Here is a 15,735-nt window from a genome sequence, read left to right on the forward strand (position 1 = left end):
CACACAAAGGGAGTGAAAAAGAGTCACAAACACTTACACTTTTAACATTGTTCTAGTTGTTAGTTTTTTTCTTTTTACTTGTCCCTATAATAAAAATATAAAATGTAATGATTGTGAATAGAAGTAAAAATGGAAGTGTTATAGAAGACCCCTTCAGTGGTTTGCTCTCCTTTTCCTAGGATTCTCCCTTCTTTATCATGTCACAGTGTGTTTACTCATTTTTTCCTTTAGATTCAAAATTCATGCATTTGCACCCTTTTTCCTCTTCACTTTAGCAACAAACACCTCTACATTTATGAAATTGAAACCACCCTTGTATTTGAGCGATTTCTACTTAACTCCAACTCTTGATCTCTTAGTAACCTCTTGAAAATCCTTTAGAAAACCAACCAAAACTATATATATATATATATATATATATATATATATATATATATATATATATATATATATATATATATATATATATATGCATGCTCCGACTATGACGTCAGATGTCAGCTTCGCTCTAGCCTACCTCTTCTCACCACACCAATCTCAAATTTACCTGTAATGCAATATATACTTTCTTGGAAATTTTTCCAATGTAAACTAGAGGTTGAACCCTACCTGGTTCAGTTATGGTCTTCCTTTTATGATTTATCTTCTCTATGCACTAACTTATCTCTGAGGCCAACTAGCCGACTAGAGCTCGGACCTATCTAGAGGTCGGTATGATGTGTAAGTTAAGCGTTGGAGAGTTGATTCCCCTCTATATTTCCTTCTTTAATGATAAGAACCGACTGCAATTTTTCTACTCATACACTTCATTAGGTATAGTTTGGTAATCCTTGCACTTTATTTTTACCTCCACCCTCTTCCTTGCAAATGACTCTATGGATCCTCCCTTTCCAAGATGCATCTTTAACCTTGTCAACATATAACCATTCTCAAACTCGTAATTTCTCCCATTCATGAATATTATGAATGTGGCCAGGTTTCTCATCTTTCCTAATACTCCAACACACCAGATATCAATCGGTTTGAACCTTTCATTTTCAATTCAATCTTCTGTGGTGTTTATAGTGCATTGGCTACCACTGTATTAAACACTCCATACCACATAGTGCATTGGCTATCATCTTCAATGCTGCAACTGGTCTTGAAACTTCGACCCTATAATTTTGGCCTTGCAACTTCCAAGGAAAGCTTAATGTAACCTCGCACTGAAACATTCCCAGAGAAAGATAGCTCCTCCTATGGTCAACGAGGTCTAGAAGAGTATTCTTATTTCCAACTACAAGATGATGAGCCATCATCCTATTACAACTTGAACCTGCAACATTGGCCTATTTATGTAGCCCAAAAACCCTACAATTTTCCATGTGTGAGAGAGATAGATCCCTAAAGAAATATATTTCATCATCTTTTATTCTACTCAACCTTCGTTTTCCTTTTATACTTCTCCCAGCTACAAATATGAGATATTAAATTTGTGGAGTGAGTGAGTGCCAAATGAGCTTTAATTAATTATTTCTATAGCCTTTTCAAGGGGACAAACTCCCTCCCTTAGGCAAGCTTGTACTTGAGGACTTTCCAAGATTTTCTAGACTAAAAAATAAATCTTTTACAAGACATAATTTTCCTAGAAGGGTCATATAAACATGATGTTGAATCCTTTAACTCATGACAATAAATCCTAATACCTACCAAACCCTAGAAGAACGAAGAGCATAGTTTTACCTAGAATACCATCAATAAAGAACATGGAACCCATGATTTAATAATATTAACTTTTTTTTCTTCTCTTTTTTTTTCACATAGGACATATTGAAATGAGTCCAACAACAATTATGATGACCAAAACTAGTTACTTTTCCAACAGCCTAGCCTAGCCTACTCTAGCCTAAACTTTTATACCCTAGCCTATTGTAGCCTTTCCTAGCGTAGCCTAGCCTACTTTAGCATAATCTAGTCTACTCCACCCAAGCCTAAGCTAGTTTACTTTGGCCTAGTTTACTCTTTCCTAGTCTAGCCTACTCTAGCCTAGTCTAGCCTAACCTAGCCTAGCTTAGCCCACTATAGTCTATCGTAGCCCAATATAGCTTAGTCTAGTCTAGCATAACCTACATTAGCCTAACCTACATTAGCATAGACTAGTCTAACCTACTCTACTATAACCTACCTTACTCTAGCCAAGCCTAGCCTTGCTTAGCCTTGCCTACTCTAGCCTATCCTAGCCTACTCTAGACTAATCTAGCCTAGCCTATCCTACTTTAGCATAGCCTACACTAGCGTAACCTATGCTAACATACTCTACTATATCCTTCCTTACTCAAGTCGTTCCTACATAGCCTAGCCTAGCCTAGCCTAGCCTACTCTCACCTACTTTAGCCTAGCCTAGCCTAACCAACATTATCCGATTTTAGCCTAGCCTAGACTAGCCTAAACAACATTATCCTATTCAAGCCTACCCTAGCCTAGCATAATGTAGGCTAACCCATCTCATCCTAGCCCAACCCATCATAACCCAATCCAACTTAGCCTTGCATAGCCTAGCCTAATCTACCCAACCCTAGCCTAGCTTAGCCTACTCTAGCATGCCTTATCCTAGCCTAGCCCAACCTACTTCAGCATAGCTTAGCCTACTCTAGCTTATGTTACCCTAGCCTAACCTACCCTAACCTAGCATAGCTTAGCCTAGACTAGCCTAACTAGCTTCAACTATCCTACTCTATCCTAGCAGAACCTAGCCTAGACTAGCCTATCCTAGCTTCACCTGTCCTACTCTATCATAGCACAACCTATCCCAGACTACTTTATCCTATCCTAGCAAAGACTATCCTAACCTACTCTAACCTACTCTACCTTATCTTAGCCTATCCTAGCCTAGCTTAACCTAGCCTAGCCTATCCTAGCCTACTCTAGCCTTTCCGAGCCTATCCTATCCTAGTCTACCCTATACTAGCCTAGCCTAGTCAAGCCTAACCTACACTATTATAGCTTATCTTACTCTATCCTAGCCTTACCTACTATAGCTTACACTAACCTAGCCTAACATATTCTTGCCTAGCCTAACTTAGCATACTCTAGCCTACATTAGCCTAGCCCGATGTACTCTAGCCTACTATCACACTCTAGCTTAGTCTCGCTTATATTAACCAAGCTTCTAAGCGTAGACTAGCCTACCCTATCCTAGCTTACTTTACACTATCCTAGCTTATCTTGGCCTACTCTAGCATAGCCTATCCTAGTCTACCCTACTCTAGCCTAGATTTTCCTTGTTGAGCCTACTCTAATGTAGGCTAGGATAGCCTACTCTAGCCTAGGCTAACCTGGCCTGGCCTAGCCTAGATTATGCTACTCTAGCTTTTCCTAGTGTACTCTAGCTTAGCGTAGTCAAGTCTACTCTAGCTTGGCCTACTATAGCGTAACCTACTATAGCCTAGCTAGTATAGGCTAGCCTATCATGCCCTAGCCTAACCTTCCCTACCCTATATTAACCTACTCTAGCCTAGACTACCCCAGCATAGCCTAGCATAGTCTAGCCTAGTTTAGTTTACCCTAAACTACTATAACCTATCCCAACCTAGCCTACCCTACCCTACAATAATATAACCTAGCCTAACATAGATTACTCTAACTTGCTTTAGCCTATCCTACTCTAGCATAGCCAACTCTATCCTACTCTAGTCAAGCCTAACCTACCTAGCATAGCCTACTTTACTTTAGCCAACTCCAGCCTAGCTTATTGTAGCCTAGCCTAGCCCACTCTAGTCAAGATTTTCCTTGCGTAGCCTACTCTAGCATACATTAACCTTGCTAACTCTAGGCTAGGATAACGTGGCCTAGCCTTTACCTAACTTAATCTACTCTATAGTTTCCTAGTCTATCATAGCTTAACCTAACCATGTCTATTGTAGCTTGGCCTACTATAGCCTAATGGAATATAACCTAGCTATTATAGACTAACCTAGCCTAGCCTAACTTTGTCTAGCCTAGCCTAGCCTACTGTAGCCTAGTCTATTCTAGCCTACTCTCACATAGCCTATTCTAGCCTAACATAGCCTGTGATAACCTACTTTAGCATAGCCTACCTTGCCCTAGCCTTCACTAGCCTAGCCCAATCTATCTTAATGTAGCCTAGCCTAGCCTACCTAGCCTAACATACAGTACTCTAGCCAACTCTAGCTTATCCTAGCCTATTATAACCTACTCTAGCCTAGCCTAGCCTGCCTACTCTAACCAACTCTAGCCTATCCTACCTTAACATGGCCTAATCTAGCCCACTCTAACCTAGTTTAGCCTAGCCTGTCTAACCTATCCAACTCTATCGTATTGTAGCCTAGCTTAGCCTATCCTAACCTATCCTAGACTACTCTATCATAACCTAGACTAGCATAACCCAACCCTACCTAACCTAACCTACTCTAAACCACTTTACCCTAGCCTACTTTAGTGTAGCTTAAAGTATCATATCCAACTCTATCCTATTCTAGCCTAGCCTAGCCTAGCCTATTATTTCCTAGCCTAACCTAGCCTACTTTGTCATAGTATAGCCTAGCCTATCCTACTAGCCTATTTTAACCTAGCCTAGTCTAATCTATCCTACACTAACCTACTATAGCCTATTTGATCCTAGCCTATCCCAACCTAGCCTAATCTATTCTAGCATATACTAGCCTAGCCTAACTTATCCTATGATAGCGTAGCATAGCATACCCTAGACTAGCCTACTCTAGTCTATCCTAGTTTAGCCTGCTATAGCTTAATAACCTACTCTAGTCTATCCTAACTTAGCCTGCTATAGCTTAATAACCTACTCTAGTTTATCCTAGCCTTGTTTACTCCAACCTAGCCTAGTCTAGCCTACTCTATCCTAGCCTAGCCTACTCTAGCGCAACATAGCATAGCATAGCCTAGCCTATTCTAGCTTGTCCTAGCCTAACCTAGCCAAATCTATATTACTCTAGCTTCACATAGCCTAGGTTATCCTATACTAGCCTTCACTATCCTATCCTAGTTAACCTAACTTAACCTCGCCTAATCTAGGCTACTCTAACCTACTTTAGCCTAACCTACTCTAGCCTAGAGTTGCTTAGCCAACTTTATCCTACTCTAGCCTTAACCTAGCCTAGCATGTCCTACTCGATCCTAGACTATCATACTCTAGCCTATTCAATCCTAGCCAAATATAGCTTAGCCTACTCTAGCATAGCCTAGATCATCATATCCTAGCCTAGCATAGCCTAGACTACTCTAGTCTTATTTATCCTAGCTCAACGTAGTATAGCCTAGCCTAGCATATCGTAACTTACTCTATCCTAGCTTATCATTTTCTACTTTATCCTAACCAAGCCTAGCCTACTCTAGGTTAGCCCACTCTATCCTACCCTAGCCTACTTTGGATTAGCCTAGTCAATCCTCCTCTATCCTAGTCAACTATAGCCTAGCTTATATTATCCTACACTAGCATACTAGCCTACATTAGCCTATCCTAGCCTAACCTACTCTAGGATAGTCTACTTTATGCTAGCTTACTATAGCTTAGAGTACTCTCTCCTAGCCTAGTGTACCCTACTCCAGCCTACTAGCCTAGCCTACTCTAGCCTACTCTAGTCTAGCCTAGCCTATCTTAGACTAGGCTAGCCTACTAGCCTACTTTAGCCTAGCCTAGCCTAGCCTAGCCTAATCTAGCCTACTCTTGCCTAGCCTAGCCTAGACTACTCTAGCCTACTCTAGTCTAGCCTAACTTAGCCTACTATACTCTAGCCCACTCTAACGTAGCCTATGTTAGCCTACTCTATCCTATCCTACCATAACCTACTCTAGCTTAGCCTAGATTACTCTATCCTAGCCTAGCGTACCCTACTCTAGCCTAGTAGCCTAGCCTACTCTAGCCTACTCTAGAGTAGCCTAACCTATCTTAGACTAGGCTAGCCTACTAGCCTACTTTAGCCTAGCTTACTCTAGCCTACTCTTGCCTAGCCTAGCCTAGACTACTTTAGCCTACTCTAGTCTAGCCTAACTTTGCCTACTATACTCTAGCCCACTCTAATGTAGCCTATGTTAGCCTACTCTATCCTATCCTACCATAACTTTCTCTAGCTTAGCCTAGCCTAGACTACTCAAGCCTAGTCTCCTCTAGCCTAGCCTAGCTTAGCTTACTCTAGCCTACTTTAGCCAAACGTATTTTAGCCTATCGTAGCCTAGCCCACCTTAGCCTACACTATCCTATCATACCTTGGCCTATGCTAACCGTTTCTACTCTATCCTAGCCTAGCTTAGCTTAGCATACTCTAGCCTACTAGCCTACTGGTCTAGCCTCACCTACTTTAGCCTAAGATAGCCTTGTCTATCTTACTCTAGGCTAGCCTAGTGTAGCCTACTCTAGCCTAACCTAGCCTATCCTACTCTATTCAAGCCTACTTTAGCCTACTCTAACATATCTTAGCCTAGTTTAATCTAGCTTCGCCTAACCTACCCTATTTTAGACTACCCTAGTCTATCCTAGCTTAACCTACTCTAGGTCAGCCTAACCTATTCTATGCTAGCCTATCCTACTCTAGCTTACCCTAACCTAGCCTACTCTAGCCTAGTCTACTCTAACCTAGCCTACTCTAGCCTACTCTACTCTAGCCTAGCCTACTCTATCTTAACATAGCTTAGCATATTCTAACCTACTAGCCTAGTTTAGCCTAGCATAGTCTAGCCTATGTTATCCAAACCTTTCCTAGCCTAGTGTTTCATATCCTACTCTATTTTAGTGTACGCTATCCTACTCTAGTGTATCCTAGCTTACTCTACCCTAACCTAGTCTAGCTTATCCTATCTTAACCATTTCTATCCTACTCTAGCTTAAATTATCCTATCTTAACCTAATCTATCCCACTCTTGCCTCGCCTAGCTTAGACGTGATCCAAGTGGATATTGGTGGCCACCTACTTATCCCACATGGACCCCCACCATCGTCTCTTTTAGTTTTTTAGTTTCTTTATTTGTAGCACAACTGACTATTTTTGGCATTTTTTGGGTCCTGACCTTTCAGAGCTGTTTTGGGGCCCTAAACGACGTTTTTTTGGCAAATTAGCAATCATTGATTTCTTTTAAAATTGCATCAATAGTTGTAGTCCCCAGAGATATCTTTCCAATGAGGTATCATACGTGTCAAACGAAGACAATATGACCAAGTTACGACCTTGGGAAATTGGCTACCCAACTAACCCCAACGGGGCCCATAAGCTCTTAGTGTTACATCTCCTCGATTTAGGGTTTTGGTTGTTTAGGGTTTTCTCTTATTATTCAATAATAAAAAGTCCTGGAGCCTCATTGTAACTGAGTTTGAAGGCATGTAGCTGCCACATTGCTTCTCAAAGATAAGCTACCATCACATGAGCTACTCTTATTTCCATTCTGTTTGCAAGAATAGTTCAATATTTTTCTATCAATGAAATGAATTGGTATTTCTGCTCCATCTCTATATTTATGGGTATATCTATAATTGGTTGCGTTCCTTCATAAATTTGAAACAGTGGTATCAGAGGGGTTTGCTCTTTCTCTATTTTCTTTACATGTCTCGAACGGGGCCAGGATATAAGGAGTTAGGGCTTGAACTGGTCAAACCTTTGCATGACCAGCCTCGCAAAAGCCAACGACCTCCCATGGAGGAGGAAAAGAAAGAGAAAGGGGCAAGAGATTCTATCAAAATCATGCTCAAAGAGGCCCTCGAGCGACAAAGGAATGTGATGATGGACAACTTTTCCCAGATCCTTTAGTGGCTACTCAAGGGTGACACATCTACTTCCAACAGCTACTATGGAAGCACCACACCCTTTAAGGTACAAGTTAACTTTGACATTCCCATATTTTAGGGTCAGATAGATTTAGATGTCATAGATAATTGTTAAATTTGCTAGAAGGATATTTTTCTATTCATGATTTTTCGCGCTGGGAAAAGATCACTTTTGCACTTCTCAAAGTTGCCCCCCATGTCAAGGACTGGTGGGAAGCCTACTACGAGGGGAAGGATGAAAGTATGGCCTCACTATTTTCAGTTGCACCTACTTGGAATTCATTCTAGGATGTCATCAAGGATAAGTACTACCCTGTCGGAAGCTATGAGGATAAATACATAAATTGGACCATGCTATGGTAGGGAAGGGACCAAGATGTGTGGAGTTTACTAATATTTTTTATACCCTTCACACAAAGTTTGGTATCAAGGATTATGAGTAGCATTCAATGCTCCAATACCACAACTTCCTACACAGGTACATCCAGGATGAGATGGAGTTCCTAAATATCCCCTTGCTCAGCACGGTGTATCGATACGTTGTATGGATCGAGCAGAAGTTTAAACATACGAAGTGAGACTTTGGATCCACGAATCTGAATCAATGGAAAGACACCCCCAAACCACAAAACAAGTGACCAAGCCAAGATGGGGTGACCCAAGACAACCCATCGAAGCCGCAAGAAAAGAACACCACCACGAAGTCAAAGAAGGACACAAGAAAGTGGTTTCAGGTCCTTAAGAGCCCCACTCAAAACACAGGTGAGTGTTGGGCCAAGCAATCGCTGGAGGCCGAGTAGAAGGCTTCAAACTCATATCCATGTTTCAACTTTGAGTAACAACCCAACAAGAGGAATGGAAAAGGGAAGTAGATTATTGATGTGGAGGCCAACGCCACTATTTCCATTGCCAAGGTCAAGAAGGATGAGCCCAAAGATCTAGAGGAAGGGGAACTTTTCTTCCACTCACAGATGTGGGTGAAGGGCTCACCGCTGCAATTCATTGTCGATAGTGGGAACCAAAAGAACTTCATTTTATTAGAGGTTGTGAAGTGGTTGGGCCTACTAACTACACCACACCTGTAAGCTGTAAAATATCGGGTGGCTTCACCAAGGATGAGATCTCTAAGTCAGCCAATAGTGTTGCCTCCCCTACAGCATCAAGCCCTTCACATATGAGGTATTGTGTGATGTATTATTAGGACAACCATACTTGTGGAAGCGACATGTTGTATATTAGTCTAGACCTTGCTCTGTGATTATTTATTTGGGTATTCATTATACAAGATATCGGAGGTAGCCCCACCTACCACCGCCTCTTTGATATCTACTAAGAAATGCAGTAAGATCATCTCCAAGACTAGGAAATTCATTTTCTTTCTAGTTCACTCTCAAAGTAAGGGAAAAATCATAGCCACATCCATGGACCCTAGGAAGGGTTCCTCCATGTAGCAAAAGTGGCTGGATACGGTTATAAAAGAATACAGGGACATCTTCTCCTCACCCACAGGGGTACCGTTGCATTGTCAAGTCAAGCATTCGTTTGATCTGACTCCCATAGCACCTCTACCGAATGGGCCAATATATCGATGCTCCACTATGGAAAATGACAAGTACAAGCAATGACATGATCAACATCGGGTGGCACACAAGTTTGAGGTGGGAAACAAAGTTTGGTTGCATTTGCAGAAAGAATTCCTTACCAGAGCCCATCAGATGTTCATACCACTCCAATATGGTCCTTACACCATTACAAAGATGAAGGAGACAATGCTTTGGAGCGCAAAATCTCCTCATTTCTTGGCTTGCACCCAGTCTTCAATGTGGACTACCTTTGACCATACTTCCCACCATTACTGGACACATAAGACATTGCAGAACAACTCACACCAACAAAAGTTTCCTCATCCCATGGAGGAACTCAACGTAATGGGGACCATTGCTTTCTAAGGGGGCAAGAGTGATCTAGGTGGATATTGGTGGCCACCTACCTATCTCACTTGGACCCCCATCATCATCTCTTTTACTTTTTCAGTTTCCTTATTTGTGGCACAATTTGCTATTTTTGGCAGTTTTTCGGGTCCTGAGCTTCTAGAGTAATTTTGAGGCCTTAAACAACATTTTTTAGCTAAATAACAATCCGTGATAAATATAGAAATCATGTCGATAACTATAGTCCTCGAAGAGATCTTTCTAAGGAGGTATCATACACACCAAACAAAGATAATATGATCAAGTTACAACGCCGGGAACTTGGCTGCCCAACTAACCCCAATGAGGCCCATAAACTCTTGGTGTTACATCTCCTCGGGTTAGGGTTTTCTCTTATTGTTCAATAATAAAAATGCCCTAGAACCTCATTGTGACTGAGTTTAGAGGCATGTAGCCACCACATCTCTTCTCAGAGATAAGTTACCATCGCCTGAGCTAGTCTTATTTCCTTTCTGTTTGTAAGCATAGTTCAATATTTTTCTAGTAATGAAATGAAGTGTTATTTCTACTACAACTTTGTATTTATGCTTATAACTGTAATTTGTTGCATTCCTGGATAAATCTGAATGAAGACTACTCTAGCCTACTCCAGTCTAGCCTAACCTAGCCTACTATACTCTAGCCCACTCTAGCGTAGCCTACGTTAGCATACTCTATCATATCTTAGCATAAGCTACTCTAGCTTAGCCTAGCCTGACCTACTCAAGCCTTGTCTACTCTAGCCTAGCCTAGCTTAACATACTCTAGCCTACTTTAGTCTAGACCATTTTAACCTACCCTAGCCTATCCCACCTTAGCCTAGAGCATCCTATCATGCCCTGGCCTAGTCTAGCCTAACCTAGCCTAGGTTAGCCTATTCTAGCCTACTAGCCTACTATTCTATCCTCACCTACTTTGGCCTAGGCTAGCCTGGACTAGCTTACTCTAGGCTAGCCTACTATAGCCTACTCTATCATAACCTAGCTTATCCTACTTTAGTCTACCCTACCTTAGCCTACTCTAACCTATCCTAGCCTAGTTTAATCTAGCTTAGTCTAGCATAACCTACTCTAGCCTTGATCCGAGTTGACTCAACTCCTGGACTTAACCAATATCTTTTACTTTCGTGATGTGATTAGAATTGCATTTAAATATAGCATAATTGAACATATATGCATGCTGTAAAGAAGAAGGAACATGACAATCATCAACAACTAAAAATAACAAGACATTGATAACAAAGTTCATGCAGGAGGGACTATGTCTCCAGGCCCGGTGTGAATATGGTGCTGGTCATTGCATTAAATGTTGTCAATAGTGATGATGTACATAGGTCGAGACGTCGCTATCATATAAGGAAAATTCCCTCAGTCAAGAGTGGATCCACGAGATGTTCTGCTACAGGAACTCTCAGTCAGAAGGGACTCCTACCAGTATGACATAAACACATGTGACGATAATGAGCATCCCGCTAACATGACATCAAATGGATCTCAATTCAGACATACATGGTGACAACATGAGTATCCCATCAACATGATGACAAAGGGATCTCAAATAAAACATGACGAATCATGACAACAAGTACATCACACAGATGATTCCGCATCACATCAAGTGGGAATCATGAAACAAGTTAGAAAACAAGATCCCACATCAAACCTCAAACAAGGATCTACGTAGCACAATGCATCTCATAGCAAAAATAAGTACATGAACACACTGCATATACCTCACATCCTAGGGCCATCTAAGGATAATGATGTCAAACTGTTGAAGCTGGTCGTACCATCAATCTCGCTGCGTCGGATCTCATGGAAATGACTGCTTGCAGATTGAATGCTGACACCTACACTCCACTTTGAAAAGTGGCCGAAAAATAGAATAATCAAATGGAGAATTTGATTGCACCATTAGATTCATGGCATCGAATAGTACAAAATCGACTGTCAAATTTCTGAATTCTAAGAAAGTGAAAATTTGGGGCTTAAAGAATCTTTTATATTCCCCCTAGATTCCTAAAAGATTCCCTCCTCTAGGTCATCTGAAGATCTGCTATTCAGATTAAAATTCTAATTGTGCAATCAGGTTTGTGTCACTGAGAGGTGTAGGATTGACACAAAGTTTATCCAATTTAGACACTGCAAAAATTTCACCCTCCTAAAATTTCACCCAATCATGGTTCTCCCTGCCTCTTCTCTGGGCTCATGGTTCCACAAAAAAAAATTAATTAAAAATTAGTGTCTCCATTTCCATGTGCGCACTTGGTCTCCATAACATGCCTTTGTTCCTCTGTTCTCCAATCCGCCTCCCCACACTGATAAAAAATGGGGTTATGTATAAAAACATGGGCAGAGTTTCTAAAGAAACTGTTGTGGCCTGTTGGCAAATTTGGAAATTTGTTAGTGGGAGGTCATGGGATCAAATCTCGCCTCCCCACAAAACCCACATCTACAAGTTTTATTTGGGCGTGGTTTGTGACAATTGGATTTTTTGAAACAAATTGTTTCATTCATGGCGCATTTTAGTTGGCGGTTTTGGGTTGTTGTATTAAACTTGGGAATTGTATTAAATGGTGGGTGATTTTTTATTTGGTTGTGTTTAATTTGGCACGGCACCACATGGGTCCACTATGTGGGTGGGGCCGGCGGACCCGCCTGCCATGGGTTCAACTCCCACCAGTTCCATCCGTATCTATATGGTATTACATTGGGCTGTTGGGGTGTGGGTCGGGTCCACCAGAGGTGGCCTGCACACCCCATTAATGTTGTTTATATGTGTTGTGGTGGTTGAGGGAGGATTGACGGGGGTTATGGCCCATCGGCTAATAAATTTTTTAATTTTATTGTAATATAGTTTGGGGTGGCAAGGGTGGTGGCTTGCCACCTCATTTATATACATATACATATACATATACATATACATATACATATATATTATTTTTATTAAAATAGGGGCTTTCTTCAAATCTTTTGAAAACAAGGGATATTGGGTAGTTTAACGAGGCCACAATTTCACCTACTTTCGAGAGCTAGATTTCATGCACCAGGGTCGTTCAATTTGTAGGACACTTAAACCTAGCCCACAGTTCAACTTTCACTGGCTCATTCTCCCTCATACGAGCTCGGATTGACGAACCATTCACACTGATGCGATCAGGAGGACAAGATCTATGCTTTGGTCTTGGTTTGAAATCATTTTGATCACTATGATTTTCGAGCTTCCATAAGCCCTCTTTGTCTCTGGGTGTGTCTCTGTAGCCACCTAGATCAATCCTCCCCACTGAGGAGCTTTTGGTCCTCCAAAAGCATGAAAAATAGTCTGCAACTTCTCTGTACCTTGTTTTCATCACAAGCATCCTTGAAAATGTCTCGCTTCAATATCCTTCACCTTTGTTCTTTAGAGCCTCAAGCGATGAGCTGACACCTGCAACTTGTAGTACATTGTTTTGTGAATTACATGATTGACTTACATGACCAACTAATGACCCAAGCATCCCATACCTACCACGAGTTTCTAACACATACTCGGTGGTCAAGTTTACATCGAAATGGAAACAATCCCCCAGCTATGAAAACAAGGCCAACATATCATTGTTGCTTCAACAAGTGATGGAAAACACATCATCACTACAACACATGATTTACAAAAATAAGCCCAAACACTATTTTTGTCTTGACAAGTGATGGAAACACAACATCACTTTCAGAGTGTAAAATGCAAGACATAATAAGACCAGACACCATTGTTGTTGAACAAGTGATGGAAAATACATCATCACTTTTACATTTTAAAATGCAACAAATGATTTATGAAAGTACGACCATTAAAAACTAACATATCTAGAAACCATTTTTCTCTTATCAAGGTGAATGGGTCACCTCCTTATGGTGGTTTTGCTTGTCGAACAATCGTTTCATTTGGTTCATGCACTGACACTTTGTCTTTAAGGCACTACTATGGATGGAGCCTCCAACATGTGGCTCTTTGATGGCCACCTCTATTTCAAAGGCTACAATACATCTTATTCCTCCAGATTTTCTTAACATGTCTCTTTACCTACTATTGAGAGGGTCTTTCATGCCTCCTCCTTTTGGGTGTTGCTATTCTTTTCCAACACTTAGAAAATGTATCGTTATGTAATCCACAAGAGGTACATGTTTTTCGATTCCGTGATTTACATTCATATTTAACAACATGATTATAATCAAAATGAACATTCGAAAATTGAGATAAGTTATACCTTTCCTTGCTACCTCTGGTGTATGTATGGCGATGAGAGCTTGCCTCTGCTCTTTCCTTGCAATGGACACTGCCATGGGATGATGGGGATGTGTTCCCATCATTTATTTGGATGCCATTTCTGATGATTATTTTTTGGAGATTTTCCATACTATGTTCCAAACCTTTTTTTGTCCTTAAATATGTTACCAAAGACCCCTTTGTTCCAGAATTTGATTTTATTTTTGATGAAATTTAATTTTTACTATAATTGATACATTCTGGTACTTGATTGGGTGCTAGTCCTTTCCAGCATTCCTTCATGTTTTCCATGAAGTCTAGGTACTCAAGCCAGAGCGATTCAAAATGGAAGGGCCAATTTTTTGGGCTAGAGGAGATGTGCACTTTCAGTGATATAGACTAGTGATCTGAACCCATTTTGGGGAGGATACGAGCTTCACATTCCTAGGAGGTCATGTAGATGGCTTCTAAGAGTAGAAAATGGTTAAATATAGAGGAAATGTGTCTCACTCCGCCCCTTCTATTGTTCTAGGTAAAGGATCCATTTGTCTTTGGGATATCAAATCCAACATAGCTCATCAATGGTTACTTGGAAGACTTTTAATTCTTTGTCCAAATCGTTTGGGGTTGTGCTGGCCCAATGTCATGTTTGTCAGTATCCCTTTATGTGTCTGGTCATATGGGAATTTTTGGAACATGCTTTGTTTTAGTTCTTATTTTAAAAGGTATGTTCCTTCTATTCTTTGTATGTGCTCTATCGGTATAATTGCCAGGCCATTTTGTTTTCAATCCTTCTTCTACGGTGATGAGATCAACTCCTTCAAGGTCTCCTTATTGTCTTGTTTCTATGGAAATTTTATGTTCATTGCTAGTTCCATATCAGAGTGTTCATGTATGTGTTTTCCTCTGCTTGAAAATGATTGGATGATCCTTTAGTTGTGTTGATTTGCCCAGTTTTGGATTCTCCTGTTATTTCCTTCCTCATTTTACTATCTGTGAATTGGTTCTTCTTGTTTTCATATAGGGCGTTCATACTTGTTTTTGTTGGCTACTTGATATTGACCTTGCTTCCCTTGAGTCTTCTTGTTGTGTTATTTTTAGGACCACTTTTTGTGAAACCTTGTTCATTTGATTTATTTTGGGCTTAAGTGTCACTTTGTTGAGCCTTTTTTGGGGAAATTCTTTGAATAGGTGCGTGTGTTCATGACACTTTCTACATCTAAATGGTACATGTTCATAGTCAATATTTTAGAGCCAGCCTCATCTCTGAAAGACTAACTTGATTGCATCCAGTAGGGCACCTGATACATTCATGTAAATACATATCTTGCATAGGACACATAGTAATCATTTTGGTTCCCTTTGAAATTTTTATGTATTCCCCTAGCTCAACCCTGATTCCCTTTAGCATCGATGGTGACAATAGTATGTTGGTAGCAAGTAGAGCCTAACCCAAACCGTGACTTTAGTGAAGTCTTACTTTTTAGGGGTGAAAGTTTCCTTCCTTTATCTCATGTAGAGCCCAACTGAGTTGAAGAAGTATAGGCCTCCTTCTAATATATGATATTTATCTTCTTGGAGGTCAAAAATGACTGTGAAGAATTCCTTTGATCCCAGATGTAGCCAGATCTATCCTTTACATTTCCATTTTTTCTAAATCCACTAGTTCAAAGATTTTACAATGGGCCAGATTCCCATGAATTTATAGATGACTACATGCTCCTGCACATAGTCTCTATAGGCTCCCACATT

Source organism: Pinus tabuliformis, chromosome 4_1, assembly GCF_031772625.1.
Source record: "Pinus tabuliformis cultivar Carrire ecotype Pingquan chromosome 4_1, CPIR1, whole genome shotgun sequence".
Classification (NCBI taxonomy): domain Eukaryota; kingdom Viridiplantae; phylum Streptophyta; class Pinopsida; order Pinales; family Pinaceae; genus Pinus; species Pinus tabuliformis.